At 37.2% G+C, this 23,865-nt stretch overlaps 1 protein-coding gene across 2 annotated transcripts in view; it reads right to left on the bottom strand.

Moving 5' to 3' along the window:
• Nucleotides 1-22,735, bottom strand: part of LOC136346525 (uncharacterized) — a 224,514-nt gene extending 201,779 nt beyond the window's left edge. For both annotated transcript variants that reach the window (XM_066295745.1, XM_066295746.1), the window contains exon 1: nt 22,401-22,735. The gene's annotated coding sequence lies outside the window, so the exon portion shown is untranslated. The remainder of the gene's footprint in view (nt 1-22,400) is intronic.
• Between the last annotated feature and the right edge of the window lie 1,130 nt (nt 22,736-23,865).

Raw genomic sequence — 23,865 nt, 5'->3', positions numbered from 1 at the left:
CTTAAGTGACCCCGAAGACCAACACGTTGGATTTTCGACAGGGAAGTGTTTCCGTGCCCGTAAGTAATCATAAATAATTTTAAGAGAAACTTCTGATTTTTTTGAATAGAGAACGTTTTTGAAAACTTACAAAAACATTCAGGCCAATTCCAGATGTCCGACATATATTCTTGTGTAACTTAAATTACTCTTATAAAGGGTCAGCAAACCTAAGTAACCTTATCAGCAATTTTTTAGAAATATGAGCGAAAAACTTTTCTGTAACCTGAACTAACGCGATCTACCTTTAAGTCACCTTAAAGACAGTTCTCTATTCAAACTCAGTTGAGCAAGTGTCACCAATTCAAGTGGAAACATAGGGATGTTGCACTTGGGAAAAGGGTCGCATAACGTTTAATATGTAGATTGCGAGGCCAGGGGTGACGTGAGCTGAGTCAGCGCGTCCGACTTTCCCACTTCGATAATTAGATTAGTAAATATCAATTTCGATAAAGAAAAATATCAGATGTTACACAAACTATATGATGCACGTCTTGAGTTAAGCATAAAAATATAAAGATCTATAATAAACAATAACTATTCGATATTTTATACTAACTAATTTATAACGCAGAACAAAAAGTAGCAATCTACAGTGGCGGACAAAAGTTTAGAAACTTCTATTTACAAAAGAACTCTGTTACAGAAAAAAAGTAAAAATTAAGACTTGGTTCCATATCCTTTTGCATTAATTTCAGCTTGACATCTTCTGGGCATCGAATCTACAAGTTTGGCACACACTTCTTCAGGAATGTTCTTCCACTCGTCCATTAAGGCATTAAGAAGTTCAGCTCTATTTCGAATGTTTTTCAATCGAATACGACGATTTAGTATTTCCCACAAGTTCTCAATAGGATTTAAATCTGGCGATTATGATGGCCAGTCAATTAAATCCACCTTCTTTGTTGATAACTTATTTTTGACAGACTTCGAAGTATGCCTGTGGTCATTATCTTATTGGAACCTCCAACTAAGAGGCATTTCATATTCCGCAAAACGCAACATTTGGTTCTCCAAGACACTCTTCCCTTAACCTCAACAATTGATCCAGTACCAGACCGACTAAAGCACCCTCAGACCATAACGCTGCCATCTCCATGTTTCACCGTCGGTACTTGGTATTATACGTCGAGTCTTTTGCCTTTTGGTCATCTTACGTAGTGTCTCCTTTCTGATCGAAATATTTGAAATTGGCTTTCATCACACTAAAGGACAGTGCGCCATTTTCCACAAATCCACTCCACGTGGTCCCGAACAAAACGAAGATAAGCCTTGATATTCTTCTTGGATAGAAGGAGTTGCTTAACAGCAGCCCTTCCGAATAAACCAACAGCACATAGTCGACGTCTTACAGCCCTGCTACTCAACTGGATATGAAATTGATTCGACATTTCTTGGTTAGTTTGTCGACTGGTCTTACGTGGGCCTTGTTTGGACATTTTTTTAACGCCTTCATCAACTGCAGCAAAAGTTTTTCGTGGTCGTCCTGTATTTTTCGCTGCTACAAGACTCTCATTATCACTACGATAAGCAGATATAATCTTTGAGATGACGCTTATGCAAATTTTGAGACTGTTTGAAATATGAACTTGTTTTTTACCACTTTCACATAATTGGACAATTTTTTGATTCAAATCTCGAGATATGCTTTTAGCCTTATCCATGTTCATAGTATAATAATAATGTAGGGTTTTTCTTTTCTTTCTTAACTTGTCTAGGGTTTTATTTCTGAGTTGTTACAATTAGGGGCTTACTTACTAACTTAACTAAGAGGATACTTGCGTTCTTTCACGACACTCCCGACACCTCACCTACTCGTCACCTCGAGAAAAAAAAAAGCGTCCCAGTTTCTCCAATACCTTAAATGCTACTTTCTGAGGCAATAAACCAGCGGCGTACCCTAACCAGAGACCGATTCCCGATCCGCCATGTGGCAAGCCACATCTGAACATCGTAAACCATCCTCTGTCAGAACCGTTATCGACTGTCCTTCAACCCTCTTTCCTGGTTCTGACAAAGAGATGCTCGACTTTCTTTTACTTCATGCGGCTCTCAACCAAGGATAATTACTGGGAAAATTCCAGTAATGCTGCGAACCATATGAACTCAGTGACCATGCACATGGGAATATCATCAGGGTACCTCACACTTTATTCCCCTAACCTAGCCTAAATTATAGCTACTTTACAATGTACATTCTCCTATTTGCATCTCGACTTGGTCAGACGGCAACAATTATATTTATTAATTAATATTTACAAAATATTGCAGCGATCTGACAAACAGATCCTACAATAATTCGCTCGCAACTTGTGCGAAACTCTGCAATAACTAAAGATAAACAAAAAGTTACTAACTTTTGTCTGAGCAAAAAATCGTTTTTGCCTATTAAACAAATTAAGGAAAGCATGTGCAATAAACAAATGAATAGAAGATTTCTGTTTATCATAAACAAACATTTTACGCATACGAGGGATCCCTAAAAAGATATGCTCGAATGAACTACAAAAAGTAAAAAAATTCGAAACTTTTGTCCGCTACTATGTATAAATAAAAGGGAAATTCATCATTAGAACTTACATGAGTAAAAATTCTGAAACGGTGGACTGACTACGCCCCCGTCACCGTTGACCTCGCAACCCTCTTCGTTCGTTTTTGCTGCAGCCTTACACAGCCTTTCTCCCACTTGCAAAAAGCCTATCTTTTCTCTTGAGCTGAACCTTAAAAAGATTCTCCGGAACACAACAGTGAGTATACCATATATGCTTGCTATTATGTTTTCAACGTGGGTTAATCTGACATAATATACATCAGTTTCCGCCACTTTAAAGACCGGAAATATCCCCTGCATTACATTTACATGTTTAAAAGTTATCCAGCTTCTTCGATTTCAAAAAAGCTCCAGTTTGTAATAATTTCCCAGCGCAGGAAAGACCTTCAGGTCCGCCTTTTAACACTAGTCTACGTTGTTTTTTAATTCTACTATTAGGTCGTGTAGTATGAAATGGGTAGAATTGAATTGAAGCTTTAGTCATTTTTTTTTCATATGAAATGTTTTTATTGTCAATCGAAATATGCACCACCATTATTAATACACTTCTGCCATTTAACGGGAAGTTCATTGATTCCCCTGCTGTAAAAGCCTGCAGGCCGGGAGTCGATAAACTCGTGGAAGGCAGCTTTGACAACCTCGTCGGAGTTGAATGTTTTCCCTACCAAGAAATTATCCAAATTTTGAAAGAAGTGGTAATCAGTGGGTGCTAAGTCGGGTGAATACGGTGGATGACGAAGAGTTTCCAATTCCAACTCCTGTAGCTTGGCCGAGGTGACTTGTGCGGTGTGTGGCCGAGCGTTGTCGTGCATGAATGGCGGTGCGCTTCGATTGACTAATCTTGGCTGCTTAACCGTCAGTTGCCTCGTCATTTCGGTCAGTTGTCGGCAGTAGACATCAGCCGTAATCGATTCACCAGATTTCACGAAGCTGTGATGGATGACATCTGCGTTGGATCACCAAACGGACAACATAAGCTTCTTTTGATGAAGATTTTTTTCGCACAATGTTTTGGTGGTTCATCTTGATCCAACCACTGCGATGAACGTCTGGTATTGTCATATAGGATCCATTTCTCATCACAAGTAACAATCCGATTCAAAAATGGATCGTTATTATACCGGCACAACAAAGAAACACAAGCTTCGAGACGTCGTTCTTTCTGTATGTCGCTCAACACATGTGGTACCCACTTGTCCAGCTTTTTCACCTCACCAATATCAGCCAAATGAGTCAATATTGTTTTTTTTTGGTTACACTGAATATTAACGAAAATTCGAACACCACTTTGACGTGGATTCGCTTCCACCACGGCTTTCAGATGATCGTTATCCACTTGAGTTTCAGGTCGTCCACGTGGTTCATTTGTTAGGTCAAAATTGCCAGAACGAAATTTCATGAACCAACGAGATACTGTTTGCTGTGAAGTGACTTCAGTACCAAACACATCATTAATATTACGAGCCGTCTGAGCTGTTGTGGTTCCACGGTGGAACTCATATTTCATTAACACACGAATTTCACTATTTTGCATGACGGCACAAAAATGTTTATAAAAATAAAAGTTTTCAATAATTTTTAACACTTTAAACTCTAATCGAAAGAGGAAGAATGTGCCTTTTCCACATAAAAAAGTCAAGTCCAAATATAGATTTAGAGTGAAGTTATTCGCAGTTGAATGTGGCATTTCGAGAATCTACTCATTTCATACTACACGACCTGATATTTGATTTCGTATTCTTTCAGTTGATGTTGATACATACAGTGCCACAGAAAAGTATGCGTACCCCCATCAAAAATGGCCGTTTGGACAGAACGCATCAGAGAAGGAAAAACATCTTTTCGAAAAATTATTTATGCCCAAAAATATATTAAATTTTATTATTAACAAAATATTTTAAAAAAATCCTCTTTTAACAAAATTAAGAAAACTCATAATTGCAGGACAAAAAGATATGCGTACGGGCAATAGATTTTGCGATATTCCTCTAAGATCTGACATGTTGCTGCAAGTTAACGTCTGGTTTCTGCAATAGTTGTAATCTGACCAGCTTGTGCACAGGTTTCTCACTAGTTAGACAGAATAATTGATCGATATGGCGCCAAAAAGTAAAGAGATTAGCATTGAATTGCGTGAACAATTTATTAGATTGAGGAATGAAGGAAATTCATTAAACAGTATCGCCAAAATTGTTGGACGGGCCAAATCTAGTATTCAAAGAGTTTTAGAAAATTTTTCGACCACCAATTCACTTCATAGTAGACCTCGAAGTGACCGTCTGCCAAAAATAACTCCCCCCATTAAGCGCTCCATTGACCGTTTAGTTACAAAAAACTCCAGAACAACGGCAGTGGAAATTCGAAATACATTGGAAGACGATCATAAAATACACGTTCATTTAGAAACAGTAAGGGCAGTTCTTCGCAACAAGGGTTTTCATAGTAGAGTTCCCAGGAAGAAACTCTTTATAACAGATACTAATAAACAAAAGCGGCTTCACTTTGCTCATCTACACATTGATAAAACCAATGATTTTTGGAGTTCTGTCGTATTTAGTGATGAGAGCAAATTTAATTTATTTGGTAGTGACGGAAAACAAAGAGTCTGGAGAAAGGTAAATGAAGAGCTAAATCCTAAAAATATTATTCCTACCGTAAAACACGGAAGAGGGTCCGTGATGGTTTGGGGGTGTGTGTCTGCTGGTGGGGTGGGTAATTTGGTGTTTGTAGGTACGACAATGGATCGATTTGTTTATTCGAACGTACTCAAAAACGATTTGAAACAGTCTGCGGAAAAACTGGGCCTTTCAAGCGGATGGTGCTTCCAACAGGACAGCGATCCGAAGCATACATCTTCCATTGTAAAAAAATGGTTAATTTATAATATCCCAAAACAACTCCATTCACCATTCCAATCTCCGGACTTGAGCCCCATCGAACATTTATGGGATGAACTGGAGCGACGCATAAGAAAGAGGAGAATTCACAACAAACAGGATTTAAGAGATGCTCTATCGCAAGGGTGGAATGATATTTCAAAAGTGGTTACTAGAAATTTGGTTTTTTCTATGAAGAATAGGCTAAAGGCAGTTATTGAGGCCAAAGGAGGACCAACAAGATATTAAGAATGGTTTTTTTATTTGTTATTCGTTGATGAGTTCTCTCGTGCGCATACTTTTTTGAGTTGCAATTATCAGTTTACTTAATTTTGTTAAATTAGGGATTTTTGATTGCTTAGTTAAAAACAAATGTAGGGTTACGTAACTAACCCTGCGCTTTAGTTTCGTATCTAGTCATTTTGTAAATATGCGTTAAGTGTAAGTTCGATAAGGGTTAGACAGTAGGAATTATTTTTAAGATAAAAATACCCCTTGAGGCACGGCACTGGTAGGCATTGACTAGAGCGTGAGAATTTCCCATGCCATGCCTTGTCGATGTTGAAAATCCCTGCAATAAACCTGGTCGGCATTGGAGCTGCATATAGTGAGCTTTGTCAGTGCTGGAATTGCCCGCAATAGACCTTGTCGGTCCCACAGCTGCAGTTCCAATTCCCGGTTAAGACGCCACGGGTTGATGCGGCAAATGGTGTAGATGGCACCCTGGCCAAGGTACGCCCATGGTTTATCACCATGGGTGTTGGTACTTAAGGATGGACAAGACATGGAGGGCTCTCTTTTCTCGCCCTAGTTTTGGGATACGGTCGGTCATTGTAACGCAGTCGTCGTGTCCGCGCTCATTACATTCCTTAGTCACTCCAACACTCTGTATATTCCGTATTAATAAACATAAGCTGGTATACCTTCTCTCTGACCTGTGATTTCATTACAAAGATATAACCAACATCATATATCTAAAGTAGTATCAAAACCGCCCGATGCTATACTTTCCTATATGTTTAGACATACAGGGTGTCCCACCAGTGTTTCATTATATTTCAGTGGGTAATAGTACATTGAAAAATAATATGACTCCCTATATAAACCATATTCCAATAATGCTTCATTAAGAAGATACAGGGTGTTAAACTTTACTTAAAAAATCTAACTTTTATTGATATATTCAAAACCGTTTGAGATATGTAAGTGAAATTTGGCATGTTTTGAGAGTTAATGTAGACGCATTTATTTATGTAAAAGGGCTATTTTTCGTTTCACCAGTGACGTGCGTACGGACATCTCTCAGCACATTTTTAAAGAAAAACATGGTGCGCCACTGCTTTTTATCAAAATAAAAATTATTTTTAGAAGTTTAATTTTATTTAGAAGAAAAATGCTCACTTGACTCTTTTTCGTCCGACGTATCGTTTGCCAGTAAAAAATTGAATACCGTCTATATGCACGATATTCTCTAAATGGTTTTAATAATATTAAGTTTGTTTTAAATATTATTAATTTGCTATAACATTATAGAAATTGTTCAAATTGGTGGCCATTTTGTTCAATACATAATCGAGCTCGCCTGTTCATTGATACTCTGATACGTTGAAATATTCCAGGTGTGTTTTAAGTTTAACACCCTGTATCTTCTTAATGAAGCATTATTGGAATATGGTTTATATAGGGAGTCATATTATTTTTCAATGTACTATTACCCACTGAAATATAATGAAACACTTGTGGGACACCCTGTATATAATTTTTCCAAAAGGATTTTCTTTATTATCCAATTCCTTATGTAAAAAAAGCCGTTTTCGGCGGGGGTACGCATACTTTGCTGTGGCACTGTACGTTAGTCGAAGCACGCAAAATTGCATTTAATCCGGCGTTTAGACTGGTTTCTTGATTGCATCCACCCCTATAACTAATTTCTCTGTTATCCATGGATGCAGTAATGAAAACAAACTATACAAAATGAACAGACGGAAATTGCTGTGGACGGTAAATAATGAAATTGAAAAAAATGACCCCAAAATATCAAACTTTCCAATAACATCATGGGTGTTTTTGACAGTTATTATTGATTGTATTTTGCAAAATATCAATGAGGAAATAAACAAGTTTATTATGTTACGTTGCAAATTAAAATCCCACGTCGGAGCTACAAAAAAATCGAACTAAAAACACAATTATAAAAATATATATTTGCATTGTATATTTTAGTAAACGGAACAAAATTATCACATGGCTTAATGAAAAAACAATTTTGGTACTAAATATTTATTAGTAATATATGGCTTGTTTGGAGGCTAATTAAACAAAAACCGCAGAAATCCTGCATAATAAACCTTCTGAAATGTTGACTAAATTTTGCAACCGGCTCTCTATCAATTAGCGCATGCAAATGCAAATATCCTTTTATCCAGAGGCCTCCATTTCAATCCTACTGGCACCGAAATAAATCACATCGGTGCAATTCCAACTGCAGTGTAAAACCTGCCAAAAGAATCGTGTATTTATTGGTGCTTCCACTCCGTGATGTACACAAACTGTGTTATGTCATCTGTTCGAAACTTGTTTTCTACATGTAAAATCGAGATTACATTTGCATATGTAAATAGTGAGATGTTTTAATGGCATTAGTCACCTCAACCGGCATTTTCCAATTAACTATAAGAGAACACACTTATTTCGGTTACGCCTCTTGTCATTTCTTATTTCGGCTCGTTTACAAGTCTGAACCCGAAATCGTACAATTTATCTCCAAAAATTGGATAAACAGCTCCGCAATAAATTAATTACGAACCCTGACAGGACGGGGATTTATCGTATCGCGCATATTTCCCCAAATAAATTTGCTGAATTTGATTTATTTCTTTGAGTGCGTCGTATAACGAAGAACTGAAAGGGTCGAAGATAGGAGAACTACAGGACGGATATCCCTTGTCGGTTCGAATTAGATATGTTGCAGATAAGTCGGCAGGAGATAAATTAGATGATATAGGTGGTTTTTATCATTCTGCGGAGGTTTCACTCCGAGAAACATCCGTCTGAAGCTGCCCCCAGACCAAGAAAGTGTATTAATAATTTTATATACTGCGTGACAAAGACAGATAAACACCCATTAAAGATAATTTTATTTTGATATTTTTTTCGTACATGTTCAGTACCACATACTTATTCAATGATTACATTTTCAGCAAGATCAGAGGAAGAACTTCATTTTTTTTCCCAATAGTGTGTTGAGCATCCACAGTTCCTTATACACTCATTGATACGCCTGGGCTCGGATCTAATGAGATTGTCAATGTTCTCTTAAGGTATCTCATTCCAGGCAATCTAAACTTCATGAGTAAGGGCTGCTAAAGTCTGTGTAAATTCAACAGTCTGCGGCCAATCATGTCCTAGACATGTTCAATGGAGACAGATCCGGCGATCGAGGTGGCCAGGGTAAACGGTTGATTTGATGTTGATCCATGAACGTTATTGTTTGCCTAGCAACGTGAGGTCTGGCATTGTCTTGCTGGAAAATAGCATTCGGGATAGTTCGGAAATATGGAATCACATATGGCTCCAACACTTCTTGGATATAGCGTTGGGCAGTCTTGTTGCCTCTAATGAAAACTAGGGGTGACCTGCTATCGTATGCGATAGCACCCCATACCATAACGCCTACAGTACGGTGGACATGACGCTCTCTGTTAAATTGTGGATCTCGCCTCTCACCCCGTCGCCTTCTCGCCCTTGCCCGACCGTCGTTCATCCCCAGACAGAAGCGGGGTTCATCACTAAAGATCACCTGAGTCCATTCTTGGTCCCACTGAATCCTCTCTCTACACCATTGTAAGCGGTTAGATAGATGTTCACGAGTGACAGGCAGCACCCAATGCGGACGATAGGACAAAAGGCCAAAACTTCGTATTCGGCGATATACTGTACGCATACCAACCCTATTCCCATGTTCTTCATACCACTGATTTGCAATAGCTCGACTGCTGCTAAATCGGTCTCTAAGAGCGAAAAGTCGCAATCGACGATCTTCGCGCTATGTAGTTCCTCTGAGTCGCCCAGTGCCTCTGGCTCTGTGCCCACGGCCTTCCTGAGTCCACGCCTGGTAACACCGCACTATGGTTCCTAAGGATCTGTTAGTTCTTCTAGACACTTCTCTGACCGACAGACCTGCTTCGCGCAACCCAACAATCCGCCCCCTCTCAAAGTCACTAAGCTGACGGATCTGTTCAATTCTACGCACTCTAGGCATAATGAGTAAAAATTATGACCGATTTCAACACACTTCACAAAACTTGCGATACAAATGTGAATAAAAATGTTTAAAGAAAATTTTATTTTTTCAAGGAACGACTCATGGAAACTAAAAAAAAATTAACAGATAAACTTGAAATTTTGATCATTTCTTTCTTTTTTTAAGGTAAGTAAAAAAAAAATTATCAAAATAAAATGGTTTTTAATGGGTGTTTACCTTTCTTTGTCACGTAGTATACATTACAACGTCTGGCATGCTGCGTTGGACGCATCTTCCATCGTGTTTCTCCTCAATTCACAAACGAACTTATCACTTAAACTGCTTTGTCACTGTGATATCTTTACGCAGTTCATGGTTTATGCCCTTGTGGTCTATTGTGTTTTAAAAAGGCATTAACAAGTTGGAAGACGGATCACGACAATGTCCGCCATTAAAATCGAAGCAGAATAATAAATTCGGTGGGTATTTAAAGACAATGCTTCCTCGTTATTCGCCCACAGAATAGCCTTTTAAACCTCAAGGAAGTATCTTTATCTCCTCCATGGGATATTATATCGTTATTTCCAGCTTCCGACCTATAAAAAAGTACTTGGCTTTTTCGTAGAAATATATGTACTCACGTCGATGAGCAAAAAGGGCGAACGCACAGGGTGTCTCAAAAAAGCGGGCGAAGTTTGAACTCGGTTATTTACGAACGGATTGTGATTAATCCAATGATGAATGTTTGCACTGATGAATGATTTGATGAACTAAAAATCAAATAAAACGATATTTTCCAGACCACTAAGTAACGTCAAAGTTTCTTTTTTACTCATCCTCTTCTGCCTAAGGTGCTAACTTCAGAATTTTAAATGGAACTCCATATTTCTTTTGCCTTTTCCCACAATTTCCCGTGCAAAATTACGCTGCAAGTGCGATTATTGTAAATGAGTTCGTCGGTGTAGGGAAAAAAGTTATGAGCGTTGTTATTGGCGACAATTATCAAGCGACGATTCCAGTCGAAATGATTGAAAAATGAACAGTTAATTTGCAGATACGCTTGAAACATATTTCCAAAGCAATGAAAACCCTGGTGGACCTATTAGTCGTCATTCTAACCGTTTTCCAGGCGAAGAAATATCTAATCGTGATAAATTTTAACGTTAACGGGACAATGTACGACGCAATGGATCTTTTAAAAAGCCGGAAAAATAATTGCAAAACTTCGATGAAAATTTAGAACTCAACGCATTGCTCAGTGTTCTCCAAAAACATCAGTAAGAGAAATTGCTTAGGTGTTGAGCTCTTTCAAAAATACAGTCGACGAATCACAAAAAAACGCAAATGCCATCATTAGATCTCTCAAAAAGTGCAACATTTAGGAGCTAATGATCCCAATCGATAAACGCCATTCTGCAATAATTTTCTTACCCATCTGCAAGCTGATCCACTTTTCTCTTTGAGCAAAAACTATTCGGTCCGACGAATACACTTTCACCAACAATCGAATTTTCGATGGAAATATTCATGAAAATTGGAGCCAAGAAAATCCTCGATTTGTAGTGGAAAATAATTTTCAAAGAAGGTTTAGCCTCAATGTTTGGTGGGAGCTTTTTTTTATTAATGGAAAGTTAAATTAAGCGAGATACCACGAACTTTTGACCGGCCTTATTGACGATTTCCAGAACAATTTACCTTTTGCAGGGTCGAACAATATTTATTTTCGAAAAGATGGTGCACCATCTCATCATGTTAGAATCAATTTTGAATGGTTGAATGCTTGATTTTAGGAAAACTGGATAGGAACCAATGATTCTGACCAGCTCCTTCAGCGGACCTTTCTCTCCTGAATTTTCGGCTAAAGGTCTAACCTTCGACATAAAGTCTATGTTTCCCGGCCAGAAAATGTCGATAATTTGAGACAAAGAATTATAAGTGCTTGCCAGAAATTGGCATCAAATGCGACCATAAGTGCTGCGCATGGTGTAATTTGAAGATGTCAGTTATGTGTGCAACATGGCGGTGGCCAGTTCGAGCAATTTTATAAATAATATTTTGTATAAACTAAGGATAAATACGTTGTTAAAGGCAGAAGGAAAATCACATTTGTACTATTCCAGCCAATGCATTAGTATTCATACCAATAACATTTTTCAATTTTTTTAGTTTAAAATTGTTTTAACAGCAACGTATCGAACATCACCGCATTCAAAAAAATATTTTATACAGAACTAATTCACAATAATCACACTTGCAGCATTACTGCTCACATAATATTGTCAGGAAGAAGGATGTGGGTTCGATAGTTAAGGGCGGCTTTGTCTTGTCTCTTCTCGCTGGGCATCATATGGGCGCCACTTGTCCATGGCGCCAGGCGTCTTTACACAAGATAGTATAGGGTTTTACAATAAGGGCGGGTCGATTTTGAAACGGGATAAAACAAGCTGTGTGAGAGATATTAATGAGATTCTTTTTTAATCGAAAGGCCCATATATGCCATTACGTGTGAAATATAACATCGGTCAAATGTCCGCCGCGGTTTCTCACGGTTGCACGGATCCGCGTGTTCCAATTTTCAATGACTTTGCCACATACATCCGCCTGAATTTGAGCGATGGCCTGGGTTATGTTGACTTTAAGGGCAAAGGCGGATTGCGGCTTAGTGCCCTGGATATGTGACTTCAGAAAACCCCACAAGAAAAAGTCTACTGGGGTCCAGCCGCAAGATCTTGGTGGGCGATTTGCGTCACTTCTGCGAGAAAGAACCGTACCCTCGTTCATGCAAAAGGTCCGTAGTGACGTCTGCTGTGTGGCACGAAGCGCCGTCCTGCCAGAACCACATTTCGTCCACGTTCATATCGTTCAATTTGAGTCAAAAGTGATCGGTTATCATACTTCTGTATCGCTCGGCGTTGACGGTGATGGCGCCACTAACGTCATTTTCGAAAAAGTACAGGCCAATGACGCCGCCGGTTCAAAATCCGCACTAAGAAGTAACTTTCTGTGGTTGCCTTGGTAGCTGGTGAACCTCGTATAGATTGGCGTCGTCCCATGTACGACTGTTATGCTTGTTCACATTGTCATTAATCTAAAAATGTGCGTTGTCAGTAAAAATGGTTTTTCGGCAAAAATTGGGGTCTTCTTCCACACGTTCCGAAGACCAATCAGCGAGCAAACAGCGTTGTTTATGATCATTAACTTTGAGCCCCTGTGTAAGTTGAATCTGGTACAGGTCCAACGGATCCAGTCGACCACCTCGGGTTCCCCTGTACACTTTCACGGACAGCGGCGGCGTTCTCGGCCGGTCTGGCTCTCTTTTGACGTACGCGCATTGGCTGCTTGTTTACCAAACTGGTCGTCTCGAATTTGGTCACCAAATGTCGATCGTTTGAAGGGTTACTGTGTGTGCTGTAACACGAGGGCAACGCGCGCAACGTTTACACTAAGGAACACTCATTTCAACAATAAAATTTTATCATTTAGACGTGCTGCGCAGTCGTGTAACTTGTCATGGCGATTTGGCATCAGTAATTTAATCATAAACAACAGATTAGACAGACGTCGCCAAAACAACATGGCCACCCCAGGCTGCCAACATCGACTCGTCCAAATTGAAATACCCTTTACAATGGAATGAGATGGAATGGAATGCAGATAAACACAGAATAACGCAGATGGCCCCATGACGATACAGACGGTTCCATAAGGCGTAATGTACAAATTTAGGATACACATGGCTTCATAACGCATACTGTTCAATTTTTTTTTTTTTTTAGCTAAAAATTGTTTTAGCTTTTGCACGGCATACGTCATTAAATTCAGAAAAATATTTTCTATGGAAAAACGTAACAGAATATGAAGGTCTATTTGAAACTTTGAAGTGGATATTCGGAGCAGAAATTGAGTTTTAAAAAATCAACTTTGACCTTAATTAGTAGTCTAAAAATGTCATTTTCCTCGGTTTTTAGTTATTATGAAAAAATATCATGAATAACTGAGTGATATAATGGTTTCCCCGGTTTTTTAAACACCCTGTATAAAAGATCGCAACAGGGTACAAATCCATGTTTTGTTCCTAGTTAATCGGTCCATTGTAACTACAACTAAGGCAATCTTGTTCAAAGACCTGCTTATGACAGCTCAGGTTCCTGAATCGAGCTGGGAAGGGCAAAAACGCCAAGTTGGGCAAATACAAAAGACTTACTCATTGTCCTGGACTGTTTCAGACACTTTAGCTTTATTTGGGGGCACATTATGGCTTTTGGCGCTTTCAGGGGAAGTTTTATTGTCTAGCTTCACGACGGCTACAGGAAATACCTGTCATTATGTGTTTAAATGCTTTTCCTCAAGTTTAGTAATGCTCATCCGCAAACTTCCACTATGAGCTTTAAAGTGCAACTAAGGCTTTAGTATTAATTTAGCTATCTGAAAATGACTGAAATTAAGGCACCTCTCATGAATGTTGGAAGTAATAAAGTATGTTTACAACGGCTTAAAAAAAACTCCGCTAAGGAACAATGAGAACTTTCCGGGTTTATTTCGTTGCAAACGTAGTTAATAACAGAACAAAGCAATTTCAATTAACTTGGTATTTTGCTAGGTTGTTCTCTCGACTTCCTCAGACACTTCCGTTATCGGATTTGTATTGTTACGGTTCTTCGATTATTTAGGTTTTTACTCTTTGTTAATTTGAGCAGAAAAATCTGAGCTAAACGTATTTCAAAAAGCGCCACGAATTTTTAGCCTTTTTACGTGTTAATTATTATTAAAGTTTGAAAGCTGGGGATAATACCCTTCAAAAAGTTGTGGGCATAACAATATGAGCCAGAAAGTAAAACGCGCGTTCTCAAGTTTAATCCCTTAACAAGTGAGACTTTTTGTAAAACGAAATTGAAGACAAGAACAAATCTTGTTTTAGCTTGGCAGCTGTCGAAAATCCGGGCAGCAATTTATTTACTTTTTCTCCTTGTGACGAGCAATAATAGCAGGATTTCAAGATTAATGCCTCCAGGATGGCTTTTTTTGTTGCTTTCTAGTAAAGCTTTGTATCCATGAGGGGAAAGATCTACGACTAATATCTGCAGAAGTGTAGTAATGCAAGAAAGAGAAACATCGACAAAACCAATGCGAGTTCCTTAACTTCACTGAAATCGAAAGATTCGTACATTGGAAGAAATGTTTTTTTCCCGAATAAATAATCCATTGAATTGACGATAGATCGATTATGTCTGGAACGTTGATTAAACCATAAGGCCCATCCTAGTTTTTGAAGTGTCCGCAGGGTGGCATTTGGTGGCGACTAAGGTGGACGAATTTTGGGGGGCTCGTGAAAGCAAAAAAAAGTGACTAAGAAAAAGCTGCGCATCCCAACAAATTCCTACAACGTTCAACGGGAAAAATGAATTTAGTTCGTCGAAAATCGGGCACAATGCTGGCAAAAGCATATCGAGTTCGTGAAAGAAATTTCTCAAGAAAAAGGCTACATTTTTTTCCTTTGTAGAATATCAACTCCTAAACTGAATACTGTATCACAAACACCTAAAAGTTGGTGCCATCTCTAGTTGCAGTCTACAATTGCCGGAAAACTGTCATGTCATGGCGAACGAGGCAGCAAAATATTTGAATTTTATTACCCTAGTGGAAGCACAAACATCTTTATAAATGGTAGTAACTTTTTTAATGATCACCCCTGGGATATCCGAAATGGCCACGCTTACAGGATCAGCTAAATTAGGAAAAAGGTGCTCCTTTTAAAGATCGTTAAGAATTCGTGTTGAATTAGCTTGATCTATTATCTGGTTTGCTTTTGCACAAGTAAAAAGACCACAAAAACGATACATCTGGAAACTAAAAATGCGTGATTCCAGTGAACACAACACAAGATCAATTAAAAAATTCAAAATGCTTGAAACCGTTACTACTGTAGTGTACGATTTTCAATATACAGGGTGAGTCGGGAGGATCGTGCCGAAGTTCAGGAGCGTGTTGTACATGAAAAATAAATGTAAAAAAACTCAAATGTTGTTATCCGATTTTCGTTTGTTTACAAGTTATAGCGTAAATAAAATTAAAACATAAAGGTTAAGCAACATTTAGACGAAACGTTTCCTGGACGTTGGATTGGTCGTGGTGGCCCTATTAGTTGGCCTCCAAAGTCTCCAGACCTCACACCACTAGACTATTATTTGTGGGGTTGGTTTAAAACTGAAGTGTACAGAGTAAAATTGGACACTCAAGATGCACTAATTCAACGCATTAGAAATGCTGCAGCTGCTAGTAAAGAAAGACATGAAACAATCAGGAACGCAACGAATGCTCGTCATAGACGAAGCCGAAAATGTTTAGAACTTAATGGAAATATTTTTGAATATTTACTATGATATCCAAACGTTAATTTATGGAATTTCTTATGAAATTTATAAATTTTTTAAATTTTATGTTTTAATTTTATTTACGCTATAACTTGTGAACAAACGAAAATCGGATAACAACATTTGAGCTTTTTTACATTTATTTTTCATGTACAACACTCCTGAAGTTTGACGCGATCCTCCCGACTCACCCTATAAACAAGAAATTTGGTAGAGATACAGTGCTCATTTTCAATGTATATTACCATATTTATACTTACACAAAGCCTAATAGTTTTTCAAAAATCGGTCTTCATAGGATTTTATACGAAATAATTGAGTTGATACAATTAAATTCGTTTTTTTTTTGTATTAAATACTTTTCATTTTTGGAAATATATATTTTTAGTATTTTTATAATGCATATTGACGAAGCAAAACAAAAATTAATTGCAATTTATTATTACAAACAATTACGTGGATAAATTCATTCGTTGTGTTCATGTGTTTCATGTGAAAACACTTTTTCAAGCAAAATTTTCTCCAACTCGACATTAGCTTTAAAAATTCAACAAGTTTTAAAAACTTCTCCATTGATTGTTCCTTTAACTTATGTATGACGTTACGACAAAACATATAATAGTTCGCAGCACCAAAAATAAATTAAAAAACTACGCACGATAAAAAATAAGACAAATTAAAATGAAATAAGTATTAATAATTTTAAAACTTATACGGCAAGTTCTAACTTAAACAATACTACTTTTAATAAATTTCATTTTCATGACGAGAATCTCCATTTCTAACGCATTTACTTGCCCCCACCCCTCACCCCCTACTCTCTCCCTTGACTTATATTTCAAAAACGATAAGAGTTGGTGTAACGATAAATGAGCCGTTAAGCGTGAAAGTGGTTCAAGTTAAAATGTTTATTTATGGAGAAAAGAGTCTTTGAATTTTTCAGTTTTCGAACTTATTACGACCTCGTTGTAGCTTATCATTCAAAGAATATTTTGTTTTTTTCTAATCGGCATTGGCATCACCATCAATATATCGTGTACTACGCTAAATGTTCGCTGCCGTTTTATAGTCATAACTCAGTATATTAAATCTGTGGGTTGAGCCATGTTTTCATTCATCGTCTCAAATATGGTTATATTGAATCAAAATGATCCCGTCTATCTTGAACTGAAAACGTTCCATCGCTCTACCAAACATCCTGTAAACAGACAGAAAACGGGGACAATAATAGGAGTACTCCAAAGACCAGCTTCAACTCTTTAAAGCTTGTTTCATATCAAAAGTCAAGTGAAGCTCACGCTCACACTGAAGTAAATGCGGGGTCCCTTTAAATGTCTAGAAGCGTGACGCATGAAGCTCACTTCAACGTAAATACACTGATTATTTTAAGCTTTGCTTCGGAGGAGCGGGAGTGCCGCTATAGTATAAAATGGCATTAATACTTTCACTCTCCCTCAGTTCGACTCATCCTTTGATCTCCGCCATTCAATCCCAATTCCGTTCTTTATTCTCTTGTTGGATAATTAATAAATAGTTTTATTTCGTTTTAATTTTTATTAGAGATCTCAAACTATCTATACATAATAGATGCGAAAAAACATTGAAGGAAACCATGACGATATACCAATTATCCTACCATCGGATATCAAATATCTAAGTTGAACATACGATGCATCGATGACTCAAAAACGTTTATGCATATTTGCCATCTGTATGGAAATAGTAGACTCGTCTCTAGGGTTTTCGAGTTTCTCGATTTTAATGCACTCTCATTGAGAATAGCGTTTGGAAACTACTAAATTCATACTCAAAAGTTCTGTATTGTTTTCAAGGTTAACGAGAACTTCCACTCTAACTCAATTCAATTAGATAATACTTTTGATTCTGTAACTTTCATCTAAATGACGCCATTAACAAAATATTTATGGAATCCGTGCACGCGACACATGCACACGGTAATACAGGTTTATAGGGTGTTTCATAAACATACCGACAAACTTTTAGGGGATGTAGGGCTCATAAAAACATATATTTTTTATTTAGGTTGTGTAAAGTAAAGTTCGAAATCGGTTCGCTTCCAAGATGTAGAATTCCTTATTTAAAAAAAAAAATTATATGTAAAAAAAAAACGGTTTAGGATAAGAATATGAACGCTACAAAGGGATAAATGTGAATATTCCGGAGTAGGCAGAACATACGCACCAAAACCAGTGGCGTCAGGGCGGCCATTCAACGGGATGTGTTTAACAAACAAAATGGCACGCCACTGGCTTTTTAAGAGGAATATATATCTTTTATATTCCATCAATTCTTAATAAAAGAAGCCTCTTAGTATTTTGTTGCTTAAGTAGTCGTTTTTAAGATAAAAAGTTGTTTCTCGTTCCTGTGTCTACCAAAAAACTGCTATAGGTTTCCGAGTGCGATTTTTTTTTATTTTTTAGGAGAAATTAATTTAATTTTTTTTCAGTAGAGGTAGAGGGCACGAAGACAAATATGTTTGAACCATGCCTTATCGTAAACTAATACTCTTCTTCCGAAACATGCTTCCGCTAAATTTCAGGGCATTTACACATAAAGAGACAGTAGATGGTTTTACAAACGCCGCTGGTGTAGATGGAGATATTCTGCCTATTCCAGAACATGCCCGTTTATTTCGCAATAGCGCGTTATTAATTTTATGTCCTTGTCCTAGACCGTTTTTGAAATATTTAAAATGTAAAAAAAATAAATTTAAGAATTTGTATCTTGGAAACGGAGAATTTCGAACGTAACTTTGTTCGATCTAAATACTTGTTTTTATGAGCTTTTCATCCCCTAAAGGGGTGTCGGTATATTCATGAAATATCGTTTGTTTTTAAGGTCATTTTTAGGTAAAAAATAATCTTCAGTTTCCGAGAAAATTTACTGTATTTATATTTCATATTTATATTTCTATCCCTTTCTTATCTAGCGCTCTCGTATTTTAGAATATGCGCCTTCAAAAGACGGCAATATCTGGCTTAATATTTACGAAACAAAAACTGAAAAATTTTTAATTCTCTTACCGAATATTAAGCTCGCTTGAAGATGTATCGTGAAACTATTTTTGGGACACGATTTTCTTAAAGAAAATTATCGTCAAATTCGTGATCTCAAACAAATTTCCAGAAATCACTCGAAGACTCACTATATTGTAAATACGAAACTTATTAAGCAAAAATCAAGTGCTATATTATCTATGGAAAGGAACCAACAACTTTGGCGCTAACGGTTATTAGGAAATTTCAATTAATTATAAAATAATATATATTGTTTTAATATTTAAGGGAATGCAGGAAGGACGAAAAGTAGCATTTTATGCGAGTGGGAGAACAATTTATCAAACTTGGGTTCGTGTGCGGTAGCATTTTTTTGACAAGGACTACTACAAACGAGAATTAAATTATTATGAACATCGCCATCCGCATTCGCACAAGTTGTACTTGGACAGTACAAATACTTTGTTATAACCAGTCAAGTATAGACCAAATCAACAAAGGACCCGGAAAAAAAATTCGTAGTCATATGGTCAAGAAAATAAGTGTTGTAATCAATACCGTACCATGACCAATTAATTAACATAAGCCGGGTACAAACTAGCTCTTACTGTTAAGGACACTAATGTGTTCAAAGTCAAAGCAAAACGTTTTATCGCAGAGAATTGTTAAACTTTTAATCATTTCTCAGTCTTCTGATGGATTTACGGCAAACAAAGTCTAAAATGGATCTCATCCTGATTCGAATTCCTGGCCACTTTTAATTTGACTTTAGTTTCCGTCTGGGCTTTATCCAATTAAGTTAATACGTCAATCGCAAGTCGGATATTTTAGGTCGAAATTGAGAGATCTATCATTGTGCTACTGCCTGAGCTCTAAAGTTTAAAGTTGAGGATGATAATGCAGGTATTGGGGTGCGAAGTTGTTTGACGAGTTGCAGCAGTTGAGATGTTCGAGTTAATCGAAAATTCCTGATGTCAGGAGATAATTATTAACGTATTGGTTTAAGTACGGGGCTATTTTCCATGCCAGTCAACAACAGGCACGCAACAATATGAACATCACATATCTCTGAGCACTAATTACTACCTCAACAAATACTCTCAAAGTTTTCAAATGTCAAAGCACAAACAGGGTTTCAATTGCCACCACTATGCAATTCAATTCCGATTTTTCAACGCTGAAAGCACCCTCATATTTAGTAGAAGCAGGCAAACAACTATCGCGAATGGGAATAAAAACCTTACCAATTCCAAAATCCAAAATCACCCCTCGTTAAATAAATTGAGTCTCACATAACGATAGCCCACTTCTCTTTAATTAAGCCCTCATTATTTTTATTACCTTTTTGTTCCCTCGCAGGCTCGTTTCATTTCGTTCATTATCAGGCCCGGCAAGTTTTAAGTGAATAACGCGAATGCAAACAATATGCCGTTTTTAATTGGTTTTCAAATTAAACTGAGACGTAGCCGCCCTTTTGACAATAACACCCCGGTTTTCGTTTCATTTGTCCCAAATTGCGAAATAAAAATCTTGTAATTCGAAATCCTTAAACTATGCTTATGGTTAGCAGTCAATATCCTGAAGTAATTGAGTAGATTTGGTTTTTGTACAAAAGGGCCTTGTAGAAAATTTGTTTTTTTTTGCACTTCAAAAAGTAAAGTAATAACTTTTCTCATTTTGAGGAAAGAGCTCCTCTGAAGTGGATCATTTGCTCCTGAGGAAGTAATAAATTTTTTACTCCATTTCATGTAATTATTCATTTGTATAACAGAATGAAGGGCCATTGAGGTGAAAATGTTTTTGTATATCGCTGCACTACATTTAAAGCTATTTCCAAATTCATTGGGGCGGGTAACATGTAAGTTGAAATTTGAACAATTTTTTAAAGAGAATATGTGCTTCTCTTGATCTTATGTAGTTCTAGTTATCCTCTAATCAGGCACCACAGGGGAAATAAAGGGACTCAAACGCTAGAAACTGAACAAGTTTTATTAACTTATCTAAAATGTGTATTATTTTGGCTATTATCACATATCTGTCAGGAATTTATCTACTTTCCCAACCTTCGGATCTTGTCAATTGTTCCACAGTTTCTGCTAAAGTTACAGCAGATGTCCGTCCGAAACAATACTCTGTGTAATGATTGAGGCCTGGCATTTAGGGCAAACGGCAGTGGTTTGTTGAATTTATTAAAAGAATCTTTTTCTATCTATCGATTAAGACACTTTTTTTTCTTGTACGTATCTATCCAAAAGAGGGATCCATTAGAATGTGATCAATACGGTTTCTGGATGAACTTTTGGAAATTTGATTTGCACGTCCGTGCATGAAATTCTGGGAAATGGTACGGCGAAGGAGAAACGACGACAATAAATTCAGAGAGGAAGGAACTTGGAGAAAGGAAAGAATGAGAGATAAAAATCATAAAAAGGAAAAAATAAGAAAAATTAAAAGAGGCAGAGCGAATTAATTTGGGTAACAAATACTTAGACATCAGATAAGGAGAATTTTAGAAGCAGGTACATACCAAATTCGGAGAAAATTCAAAGGAATGTAGTGAATACTCACAATGACATATCAACCATTGCAAGATAATACAGTAAGAGTGAATGAGAGGGAAAGATTCATATACTGACTGATTTAAAGAAAATTCAAAGAAAATATAATTCAAAGAACGATAATTTGTAGATAACTCATTGGCTTCAAATAAAAAAGCGGATACAAGATGATTTTGCGTCGTCGCGGAAGGTTCAGATCAGCAATAAAAAACATTGAATATCATGAAGTTTTGAACCTTCAATGTGCCATGATTTTTCAGATATCTCATTCCATAGCATTATTAAATTTTAATAAAAATACCAATTATAATGTTTTAAAGTTGAGGTAATTTGCGTGAACGACAGGCAATAAAATTGGACGAATCAAATTAAACAGACTGGTTGTAATCCGTGTAGATATTTATGATATGTATTCCGAATCGACGTCGGATTTTCCATAATTGGACCTATTTATCAGAACAAAACTATGTGGCGTTTCATTCCAATTTTTCAATTTCACGAAAATTCCTCGACACAGTACAATTTCACCAGTTTAGGCGAATTAGAATTGTACTGCGCGCATAACGTTCACCTCCCTTTAATACGGTCACCTCTGCTAAAACTTACATAAGTAACCTCGAGAAAGAGGACAGGACAAAGCTTTAAACCGCATAAATCGGGCATATCGAGAAAGTCTAATTAAGCGCAAAAAATCTTGCACACTTTCTACAGAGTATTATTTCCAAAACGACAAATCAGTACATACCCGAAAAGAATGAAAGTTCTTATATGTTTTTCCTCCTAACAGTCAACACTAAATCTATTATCACCCAGAAATCACCATACAACACACACAGATATACAACTTATGTATTACACGACTGAGTTTACCAAGGGACTGTCTGAGAGAAGTCCCCCAAAAATCCCCCGCAACAGCACTAAAATCGTCGGCCCAAGGCCACTTTCATCCCTAATAAATTATGTACAAATGTCAAAATCAGTTCCGGCGTGAAAAGACACTTGACATAACGGTGATTCGTCGGAGGAACGATCCTGAAACGAGGTCCTGTGATGCAGCAGGAGCGCACGCGAAACGCGGAATGAATGGGAAACAACTAGAGATAGCTCTAAAAGCGGAGCTCCAGCAATGCCCAGAGTCATTGTTTTGGAAGGGGCCGCTCCGTTGCGGATGCGGAAAAACGTACTTTTCCATCCTACATGGGCCGAGTTGGATAGTTTTTAAATTGCTGCAACTGGGAGTGTTTCCTTTAAGTTGTTGCTGAAAGCTTCTAAAAGTATCTAAGGAAGGATGAACGTAAAGATGATGAATTATGTGATTTTTTAGAGAGCTGCTCATTCAAATTTATCCAATTTAATACATAAGGGCTGTTCATTAAATAAGGTCGAAATACGCGAAGAACCGTAATCGTGCGGCGTTAATTCGGCCATTTGTTGCTTACCATTGAAAATCAAACTGACAGATGGTTTATCCGAGGCATGCTTTTGATAATTCAATGTCTTCAGCTTATTTTACGATCTCTCTTTATGAAAAAGCACTAGCTCTTTGAATGCGTAAATATTTGATAATTGACGCGATATTTGCTCATCATTTACGAATCTCACCCCGAGGTAAGTCTAAATTTGACAGTTGCCTGGAAATATCATGGATGAAGAGAACATCTTGTTACCGCAAGACTGCAGTTGAAAGTCTCTCCCGCGCAGACATCAACTTTCCATTCATTTCTCGTAAGCGAACCAGAAATCTAAAACGAAGCAAAAAATCTTCTTTTTTCTTTCCTTTCAAACACGAAAAACCAGGAGGAAGTAAAAATATTTCAAAACTCTCCCCCGTTATATATCTACGGGTGTATCAATGTCTTACAGCACATGCTATATTAGCTGCTATTGCGATATTTAAACTTACATTACATTACTAATCTAAATTTTCTAAATTGGCAATTTTCAAGTTCGTTTTATACAAACTGCTAAATCTATTAATGGAAAAATATCGTTTCGGCTAATAGCTCACTATTTATCTAGGACCCTAATAAAGTCGTCCGGCGCAATGTCATCATCATTTCCATTATTGTTTTACTTATGCTTGTCATGGAAATTAATCTTAATTGACGGACATGGACCCGTAGAAGTTTTGTGCTCCTGATTTCATTTATGCCCATGTAATTTAGGAACGTTTATTGTAATTTTATCTATTTATTTATAGTGACAAAAAT

Source organism: Euwallacea fornicatus, chromosome 23 (genome assembly GCF_040115645.1).
Source record: "Euwallacea fornicatus isolate EFF26 chromosome 23, ASM4011564v1, whole genome shotgun sequence".
Taxonomy (NCBI): Eukaryota; Metazoa; Arthropoda; class Insecta; order Coleoptera; family Curculionidae; genus Euwallacea; species Euwallacea fornicatus.
The sequence above is the reverse complement of the archived record's forward strand: the minus strand, read 5'-3'. Positions and strand labels throughout refer to the sequence as shown.